At 47.0% G+C, this 10,376-nt stretch overlaps 1 long non-coding RNA gene across 1 annotated transcript; it reads left to right on the plus strand.

Annotated features, from left to right (window-relative positions):
• The first annotated feature begins 4,310 nt into the window (after positions 1 to 4,310).
• Positions 4,311 to 9,863, plus strand: LOC127021475 (uncharacterized). The gene is made up of 3 exons (XR_007767221.1): positions 4,311 to 4,374; positions 4,974 to 5,114; positions 9,751 to 9,863. It is a non-coding gene; the product is annotated as an uncharacterized LOC127021475 (long non-coding RNA).
• Positions 9,864 to 10,376: the final 513 nt, after the last annotated feature.

Genomic DNA, 10,376 nt, shown 5'->3' on the forward strand with positions numbered 1-10,376 from the left:
AGTGCCTGGGGGTGCTCTGTGTGAAGGCCATCGTTCCCTACTTGGTGCACGGCTGCAATAGTCCTACTCACGTCCACCATGTGACTAAATGAGACAGAGTTGCACAAGTGGTTGCAATGGGGTGTGCCTCTCCCCTGCCTGTTTGCCATGATGCTCAAGGGGTTCCCAGGGTGCTGCTTCCACATCTGCAGCTGAAGAATATCCTTTAGTTTCTCTCAGCTGGTTGCAGCAGTTTAGTTGGCAGTGGGGTGCTGTGCAGGACTCACCGGCTTCAAGCCCAGCATGGCCACACGCCCCCTCTTGGCCACCTGTGCTGTTGGGGGCTAGTGAGAGAGGATCACCGCTACAGTCACCTTTCATGCCAGTTCATCTAGCTGTTCTTTGCATCCTTGGTGCTTTTGGCTTCAGGAATTACGCTGAGCTCTTAGTGGGCATGAGGAAATGTGTTAAACCCTGAAACCTTCACACCACCAATGGCCTCGTTCCAGAATGAAGAGACTAATTAGTCAGTGAGAATGCTTCAAGGGATTTCATCAAATTGTCCTGTGATTCTTTCTGGCCTCTGAGTCCACATTACAATAGAGAGGCATTCCGTTTACTCTCTCTCATTTTAGGATAACTTTAGTTTAGTTCGGTTCAGTTTTGGTATATTTGGTATTTAACAATATTGTATCAAACTAACATCTCCACATGATTTTGATTTAGAATTACATTACTGTGATACTGTCAGGAGAAAACCGCATGCCAGACCTTCGGCTGCTGTGAATCAGCAACAATCCATTGATTTCAGCAGGGCAGCACTGATTTATTCCAGCCAAGGATCTGGCCCACCCTTGCTTAAAAGGAAAACCCATTTCCTCACCCTGGTTACTGAAACATTGCATATCAAGATGGGATGTGTCTAAACCACCTCCTTTTACTTTTCACCACTTGTGTCATTTTATTTGTGTTTTCCACTACTCCTCATTTTTTGCTGGGGCAGTGAAACTTTTCTGTTGGAGATAATTTCACTCTAAGCTCGCAGGCCTTGGCACAGCTGAGTTTTGGGAGGATGGGTTTAATGTTACACTCTATGAAAAATGAGATTATCTTCTGCAAAAGAAGGCTTCTGGCTGTAATGTTTTACATTCATGCTATACAAGGCGGGGGGGGGAGAGGATGTTTCCTACTGTTTTCTATTCTTTATATGATGCTTGAAGAAGCCAAGGGTTGGTGTGTGATTGCACTCTTGAAGACAGAGAGCACCTGAAGAGCTGGGTACCTCTTGAGGCAAATTAGAGGATTTCAGACTGACCCTTGTGCAGCTTCTCTGCAAGAAATACCTTTCATGGGCTAAATGAGAGCCACTTCATTTTTGTGAAAAAGCATCTGCTTTCCACAGCACAGTTGTATTTTTCTGTTAGCCCTGTCAAACTGCTTTGTTTGAACACCACAGATGGCAGCTGCATTATCCACTGCATCCCTTCCTTATGAGGGGAGACACGATGGCATGTGAGAGAGGGAGCCCAGCTCTGATTTCTGATCCAAATGGTCCCAGGAGCTCTTACGCTTGGCTCAGGGCAGGGCGACCCTGTCTGTGCATCAATGTGGTCCATGTGTTTGACAGAAATCCTGTTAAAGTTAGTGGATTCTGCCTAGGTGACATCGCAACCTCAGCCACCTTCCCATGGCAAAAGGAAGAAACCCCCTTTTTGACAGGTAACAGGAAAAACAATGATGTATAATGTTATAGTTTGGGTGTAACTGCCACCCTTCATTTACTGCAGTTGTAAGAAATTATTAACGCTCCTTTGTGGAATCAGGGAGCTGAAACAATGGTGGCCTCCACCCCGAGCACACGTCACTGCCCAAAACAAAGGCACAGCCCCAGCCTGCATAGGTGTGGACAGGTTTCCTTGGCTATCGGCTTGGGAGAGCCTGGCAGGAAAGGCAGGGGAGGCAGCCAGGGAGAGCCCCGGGCAGAGAAGCAGTCAGTGCTTTGTGGGCTGACTGATGGTGAAAAGGGAACGGAAACAGGAGCAAATAAACTGGGTTCAGCATGGTGAGGAGAGATTTGGTACCTGCTTCCTACACGAGCAGGATTTCTGCAAAGAAATAATTGGTGCTGCTGAGAGGCAGAATCCACATGGAGTCGACCCAAGGCTCTGGTTATCCACTTGTCTGAAAGAAAGTCACTAAAGAAAATGAAATGAGTTGGAAAACAGAAGGCATTGGCAGGAGAACAGCCTGTTACTGGAATATATTTGTTGTATAGCAGTAAATGGAGGAGCCTGATTTGCCTGGCCCTGTGCAAATCCCACTAAGCGTTTACAAACCAAGAAGTGATGACTGACGCAGAGCAGAGGGGCAGCAGGGGAAGAGTGAAGTGCTTTAAATCTCTCATTTTCATTTGACTCAGTTCCAGGATGACACAGTCCACTCTAGATTAAAAATAACTACAGAAAGGAGTAGAGCACTTCTTTTTTTTTAATCAAGCTTCAGGATATCTTTTGGGAGCATCACAGGTTTGATTCAGCCTCCTTATTTAGCTTTTATGCTAGTCTGTCATTGGAATTGTACCATCGTGGCTGAAGTAATACTGTGGTGACTTGCAGCTGTGACAAGGACCTTGGGCTACCTTCCTCATTTTAACATGAAACCATATGGAAGACTTAGCAGTATCCTTGTTTTTACCCAGAAATGCTTTTCATCCAGAGGTCAGGGACAGTAGGGCTTAACAGATCAATACTGGTTTGGGAGCCAAGAGGTGTGACTTCTATCTCTCAGTGTAAGTTTTTGGGAGGACTGTTGGGAGCAGGGACTGATGCTTGCTATGGTTTCCATTACTTCTTTCAGTTGCCTTTGCAGGTCCGCCAGTAGAAATACCTACCCACTGTCCTTTTGAGTCTGGTTTGTGAAAAAATACATCCTGTATCATTGCTGCCCACAAGCAGGTTTCAGCCAGGTTTGGCAAAACGGAAGAGAACTCAAAGATACTAACTTCCAGCTTTTTTTTTTTTTTTTTTTTTAATTTGTGGAAATAAGCAGTAGCTAGGAAATGAGATCAAATTACTTCTTCACACCAAGTTGCAGCAAAAGTGTAGATCTTGTTAGAAAAGCCCTCCCTGCAAGCTCCCTCCAGAGGAGACAAAGTTCTGAGTAACCAGGGTGGGGTCGTTGCTGTTACTGTCAGGGTGCAGAGCTGCTCCATCCAGGGGAGCCTTGATACAGAAATCCCTGGCACACCCAGTTACTGCACAGGACATCTGGATAGGTTTTCTGACTCCCATATCTCCTGTCTGCTTGGAATGGGACTGTAATGAACTGCCTTGCTCTGCACCAGTGAACGTGATCTCCTATAGAGTCATCAGCTATGGGTGGTGTGAACTGGTGTAACCATGGGATGAACAAACCTTTGCCTGTTACTGGAAGATCTGCCAGGTTCAGCAGGGGAAAGTTGGCTTTGACGCCTACTCAGTAAGGTCAGAAGGCAGCTAGTAACTCCTGTCCCCAGTGGCGTAGAGCTGAAAAATACTAGAGCTGGTCCAGCCCTGTGAAAGCCATGGCCTGGTCTTCCTGGGCTCCTCAGCCTCCTGGCTGAGACAGAGAGGACAGATGTATAGTTTGGTGGACAAACTGAAAAATAAGGCAGAAAGGGCAGGAACCCCCCTTTAGGGAATGGCAAATGAGGAAGAAGAGATTTAGCCCCAAATTTTGCCTTTGTTCAACTGGCAATATATTATCTCCCAAGTAATCTCATCAACTACAAACATCAAGTTAAGTTTAAAATGGCTGCTTCAAAAGCGTTGGGGGTTTATAACCCTCAGACCTTTTATTGCCAGAATTATTTGGGGATTTGAATAGCTTCATACATTTTTCTGTGAATTTACTGTTTTCTGTAAAATCAAATTAATTACCCAGCTCTCTTATGGTCAGATGGGACTGGCAGTGCAGCAGCCAAGGGGTGAGAGGTGCCTTGCAGAAGCGAGCGGCTGGAAGCAGACAGGACTCGCTCTGCCAATTTTCTCCAAGTGCTGTGAATGGCGCCGTAGGGTATTAGAAATGCTGTTGTCATCTGAAGGATGTTTCATGCTGCTGCAGACCAGAAAAAAAATCTTTTCTAGGAACTCAAGCCTGAATAACATAACGAATCCACGTATTTCTTGGTTTTCTCCGTTATCTCCTTATGCTGCCTCACAGTACTCTCTCTCCCCTACCCTTTAGGGTGGCTGCGGTTTTTCCTGGTGCGTGAGCAAGGGAGTGTTAGACACTTCCTTGTAAGGAGCGTACACTGGCCTTACCTGCTGCTGCTTTGCTTTGCAGGAAGCATGACTCGCACAGATCCTGCTGCTTATCTCATGTGGGAGGAAGAAAATGTCTTCATCCAGCAGTGAGGTAGGAGTGACCACTTTTACATAGAGATGGGACTTTTCAGTGGAGGGCAGGGCTTTTGCGGCTGCTGTTTGTTGTGATGTGCAAAGCCCTCCCATCAGAGATGGGATCCTCTTGCGCTAGGCATGCGCAGATAGAAAAAGATTTTTCTAAATCACAAAAAATGTTAAAATAGATAGGAGGAAAGCTGGGAAAAGCTGCAGAGAGTCATTGACTGTCCCATATCCTTTTGGTGGGCTAGTGGCACACGGGCCCAGCAAAGTCAGTTCAGTGTGCACAAAATGAGTTTCTCAAGAGAATAAGTGTCCAGTGCTCCTTCAGCTCAAAATATCTGGTTCTGGCACATCATTGCAATAGTCTCACGTGCACTCAGCGGATGCAGGCAGAGAAGATGGCTGAGCTCATCATTGCCACGGTGTTTTTTTGTTCTGTTAGTTTTCTGCCAGTTCAGTGAACTGAATTGGCTCATGGAAGCATCTCCAGTGCCAGAAACATCAGTGTACAGAGTAACAGTGGAATCAAGACCGGCCCTTCTGACAGCTGTTAGATTAAGCCAGCCACTCTGGTTTACTCACTCCTGGTGCCTCTTCTTCCCTTCACAGGTGGGTTCCTGGGATCCCTGAATTTCTGCATTTTGCAAGTCCTCCCTGGTAGCTGAAGAACTAGAGACCATGCTTTCCAGCGCAATCCCTGCGGCACTGTTTGCCACTGCTGAAGCTGTCTACGTGAAAGCACACAAGTAGGTGGGTAGCTCACAGCTGGAGGGGGACTCCTGAAGTGAAAGAGAGGCAAACAAGGAGTGTCTAGTGTGTGTTTATGAGGGCTGTTCACAGAAGCTGGCCCTGCAGTGAGAATTGATGAAGACTTAACTTACAGTCCTTCATGGGTTTATTTTCCATCGTGGTCGAGGAGTGGGCTTCAGCCTGGATTTTTTTAATCCAGTTTGTGCTCTCTCCATCCTGGGCTTGAGATTGCAGCACCTCCTCAGCACAGTACGTGAGGCAGCTCTTAAATTGGTTGCCAGACTCCTGCAGCTCTCACTAGAGCTAGGGTTTCACCTCCTGTTCTTCAGGCTAACTGCATGAGGTGGATTGAAATTGCAGGGTTTCCTTGCACACATGTTTTTTTCTTTCTGACGTTTCATCACATCTCCCTGCTTTCAGGCAGGTTGTTATGGCTGATATAGCATGAAACTTTGGAGGAGGAAGGCTTTGTAAAGTAGTTAAGGACTAGGAAGTGATAGGTAGATTGCCTGGGGAGCTTGTGGTGTCTGTCCCTGGAAGCTTTTAGGAAGAGGCTGGCTATATGCTTCAGCCATGCTACACAACAGTGGGGCCTATTTTAAGATGGGATGTGAACTGCTTGTCTTTGCACCATTCCTTCACCTCTGCTTTGCAAACAGTGCTTGCTAAGATAATCGGCAATGACAAATGCTCATGGAATATTGCAAGTGTGTGAGTAACCACCTAAGAAGTATTTGGAAATAGCTGGTCTTGGTATTCTGGATTCGAGCTTCCAAACAAGAGCTCCAAATAAGTAAGCAAGAAGAAGACACATGTTCTCTTAGCTGTGAGTACCCTTTGCTGAATGGGCATGGGCAGCAAACCTGTGCAGAAACTGTTAGTAACCCTCACGGGCTCTGATGTGGTCACGCTGAACCAGAGGCTTTGTGTTATACGTGAATGCAGTGACTTTACTTTCTAATATTTAGCTGGCTTTAGAAACCGTCTTCCTTTTTTCCCCTCTTGTTTTCTTTCATGAAGCCAACATTTCTCATTGGTTTGGGGTGTTTTAGTGACTAGAGAGGAATGTAGGCTTCTCAGAAGCACACGAGCTGTTTTGCTCTTCAGTATTGTTCCTCCTCTGCATATGGACAGAGGAGACCTGGGTGGAGAGAATCAGAGTCATGAGGCTAAGGAGAGCCACAGGCATGAAAGAAAGCCTCTGAAACAGGATGGAGTCGCAGAAAGGCTGCATTTTCTCAAGGGATCTGTGCATTGCATGAAATGAGATGATCCTGCCGCCTTTTTTGTGTGTGCTTTGCTTGTCCTTTGTGACCCAGAATGTGTTTCTCTTCCCAACCCTTAGCACTTGCTTTGCTCTGGGTCTTTTGATTTGTTCCTTCTTGTTCTTTTCTACTCTGTGCATGAAGCACAGGCCAGAGGTGCCTGCTACCCCTTTGACATCTTCTCAGCACGACTGATGCTAGCCAGGCTTTGAAACAGAAGCAGCTGCAACATGGGGCCTCCCCAGCAGGTCTCCTGTCCTGCTTCCGTTCCGTCTCCGTGCACACATCCGGAGGAGCTGGTCTGCTCGCAGTGCCATGGCTGCCGCTTCAGCCAGCCAGAAGTCATCTGCAATTTGCCTCCTGTGACACTGAGTCACAGGAGAGAGGAAGGTCTTGATTCACTGTCTCATGGGAAATGCTCTGGCTCCAGGCTTCCCTTAGCATTTCCTCGCTTAGACACCAGTTCAGCAAAGCATTTGAACAGAGTTCATTGAGCTGCTGTCTACAGCTCACTGCCCCCGCCCCCAATATGACAGAAAATGTCCTTGTGGCACTGATGGTTGTTTCCTGAAGAAGTGTCAACTGTATGAAGTGGAGTTGGTTGCTTTGATGTTCCCTATTCATGGCGAATACTAAAAATACTTGTTAAAAATCATGACTCTGGTGGCAGACTTTTTTTTTCCTTTTCAGTTTTTGCAAACTGTCACTTCAGTAGTGGGGAAATATGCATGTAGGATGGAGAGAGAGTTCTTTTCCCCCCCCTGCCAAAAGAAATGCAACATTTTAGGGAGAGACGAAAACTTCCCATTGCTTTCATCAGTAATTGACACTTCAGAAAAAGTGTCTACCTTTTATTTTTTCTACCGTTTTGGAGGAGATTTTCCACTTAGCCATCTTCTTGGAGGTGCTGGCCAGCTCTGCCTTGGCTTTGGTCCAGAAGTGTCTCTGATCTGCAAAACTGTCCTGGAAACATCACTAGAATAGCCTTTCCTGTGAGATTTATGCTTCCTGCTGGGCTGACAATGCAGCCGGATTTGGTGGGATTTCCCCTGTGGTGAGGGGGACATGGTGTGGCTGCACGGTAACTGAAGTCTCAGGCTCCTCCTGAGCAGAGGAGGGATCTGTGAAGACCACGTTCTACTTAAATACTTGAGGTTTTCACACTTGAGGGTTTTACTAGTAGGTATTATTTTAAATCCTTCATGGGTGGAAGGCAGCCTTTAGGTTTGTCAATCTTACGAAAGAAATTTTAGTGTTTGGAGTATTGTGGTGGGACCCCAGAGAACTATTTTGGGAAAAATAAGAATATAACATTGGCCATCTGGCCATGGCTGGGCAATATTGCTTCACTCCTTTATTTCTTCTTTAATCTGCTGTTGGCTGACCTATGGCAGGTAGTACAGCTGGAGGTACACTGATGGTGTCACTCAGACATCGGGTGCTCTGGTGGTGTTAGGGACCACTGGCTGCCTGTCTCAGACATACAGGGAGAGGACAGTTCAGAGATGTTTTTTTAATTTCCTCCCTTCCCAACCAAAAAGCTGGAGCCCTGTAGCTCCAGTTGTGCAGAATTGGGTTGGGACTCAGAGAACCCGTTCATTTTACATCGGTGCACCAACCGCCATTTGAATGTAGTGGTTCTGTGTCATTCAAGGTGATGTTGAATCTCTAAAGCCTCTTTCTAAATCCCTGGTGCCTCCTGTCTCTCTTCCTGAGATCTGCTGTGTTGCAGACCTTGCTTTTATGGAATCTGCCAGGCTGGAAGGTGCAGCCTGCTGTTCAGATCACATTTACAGAGGGCTCATGCTAGACTTAAGCCCATATTATGTTTGTTCCTCTGTGATGCTTATATTTGTCTTGTACTTTGTCTGGGAATTTGGATTGTGTGTCTTGGCCAGGCTCTTTCGTATATGTTTAATCCCAGCTTCTTTGCTCTCCTGCAGGGACTTGCTAGGGAACAGGAAGTAAATGGAGTGTCTTGTAGAGATGACTTGTAGGGAGAGCTGACTGCCAGCCAAAAACCCCATCCAGCTACAAAAGCAGCTGTTTCAGCCCAAAGAAGTTGTAAGCAGAATTATTTTCTTAGCACCTCATCATGCTTCCTTCAGGAGCTTGGGCTGTCAGACAGGTTTTCCATCCTGGTAGGCTAGGAAACAGGGGGTGCTTATTTAGATAAGTTGGGGAATGCTGCATGGTGATCCCGTGGCTGAGGGGGCTGCACGTGGGTGAGGGGGGAGAAAAAGTCTCAAGGCATGAAAAGGGGAACACTTGGGCCAAATCAATACTGGAGATTTGGAGTCAGGTTTCAGCCTTTTTCTTCTGCCTGCTAATTCCAAGCCCCAACTACAGCAGGTTTGCTAACTTTTGCAGCTGGATCTGGAAGAGGTGGGGGGGGTGTGTGTGTGTGCATGCCTCAGGCACAATAGAAAGCAGGAATTTTCCTAGGCTGTGACGCACAGTCTACCTGGAGGACTGGCTTTGTCCTGGCTCCGGGGCGGGGGTCCCAGCTGTCCAAGCATCGGTCCTGTCTGGAACCTCTTCTACACTGAGAAGTACCTGGAGTTAAAAAGAGAGAGTGTTGTTTGGGAGAGACTAATTGGCACAGGAAAGGAGAGAGACCTGCTCCCTATATCTGACATACAGGTCCCGCTGTCAGTTCTCTTACGGAAAAAAATCCTCCAGATCTTGACAACAGACATAAGGAAAACAGATTTGTTTGATCTAACAACACAGTTAAATGTAGTGGGCTGGTTCCCTTTTGCTCTTCATTTTCCCACTGGCCCGGAGTGGGGAAATTCCTAATCTCAACACTCAGACATGCCCTCTTTGCTAAGCCTCATCTTGCCAACATGGCTTGTGTTGAGGCTGTGACTGGGAGAGCAAAGCCTGGCAGCTATTTTTCTAAGGCTGTAGCAATCCTTTGCTGGTGTCCAAGGGTCTGCCGCAGAGTTGCTACTTCAGGGTGCTGGTATGGAGCTGCAGGGGCCTTCTGGGCAGGTCCTGGCCAGGGCTGTCTGCCCTCCTGTGCCCCAGGTGCTCATGCCCTCATGGAAGGAATGACTGAACCATGCAGAAAGCAGCTCTCACACAAGTTTACAGCCCAGCATGTTAAGATAATGCCAACTGGTGCTGCTTGGCTGCACCGGCTTGCTTCCTCCATCGTGTCGTTACTGTGTGGGGTGACAGCCTGTTCACGATGCTGCTGTTACAAATATGGTTTCCTACTGTGATTGTGAATGGCATTGCTGTCCTGGAGACAGAGTGTGGTACCGCAGTTCACAGAGAGATCTGGGTTCTCCTTTTCTGCCTCTTTATGCCCTTGCAAGGCCCATGGGACTCTAACTTACATTCTCAAAATTCTCAATCTACAGTTTGGTCCCAGCTGGCTCTGTTGTGCCCTGCATCAGCCTCCAGAAAGCCTGTGTCATGGGACAAGAGACCTTTCAGCTGGAGAAGTCAGTCACTATTCAAGCTTGGCCCAGATCCTTAGGTAAGGGGTAAATCTGCCTTTGTTTCTCAAACACAGCAGTAAGCGGCAAGTTCAGGGTCACAGATGGCAGCACAACCACGTAGTGCAGAGCTGCTGGGGGGGTACGTGTCCTCACCCCTGCCCACATATGTCTCCCCTTGGGGAAAGGTTACAAAATTGTTTCTCTGCAACTTTGATGGCACTTGCTGTCTTTTCTTGCACTACCATATATTCATAACTTTGGTTGATGATGGCAGTAATTCAAGAGCAATGTTAAAAGTAGTCAACTGCTACCAGCCTTGCTGGCTGGCTGCTTCAGGCCACCATTTCAGAAAGCTCCAGAAACAGGGTGCTGGGAGGATGTTGCTTGTCCAGAGCTGAGGCTTTATTGCTATAAGCAAGCCTTAATTACAAAGCAAATGTTACTTCTAGACTTGATTGTCTGAATTCTGTGGCACCCTTACACATGCAGCAGGATGCAGTATACTTTTCTTCCTGGCCGGAACTGTTCAGTATGATTTGCTCTGT

The sequence above is a fragment of the Gymnogyps californianus genome, chromosome 13, assembly GCF_018139145.2.
Source record: "Gymnogyps californianus isolate 813 chromosome 13, ASM1813914v2, whole genome shotgun sequence".
Lineage (NCBI taxonomy): Eukaryota > Metazoa > Chordata > Aves > Accipitriformes > Cathartidae > Gymnogyps > Gymnogyps californianus.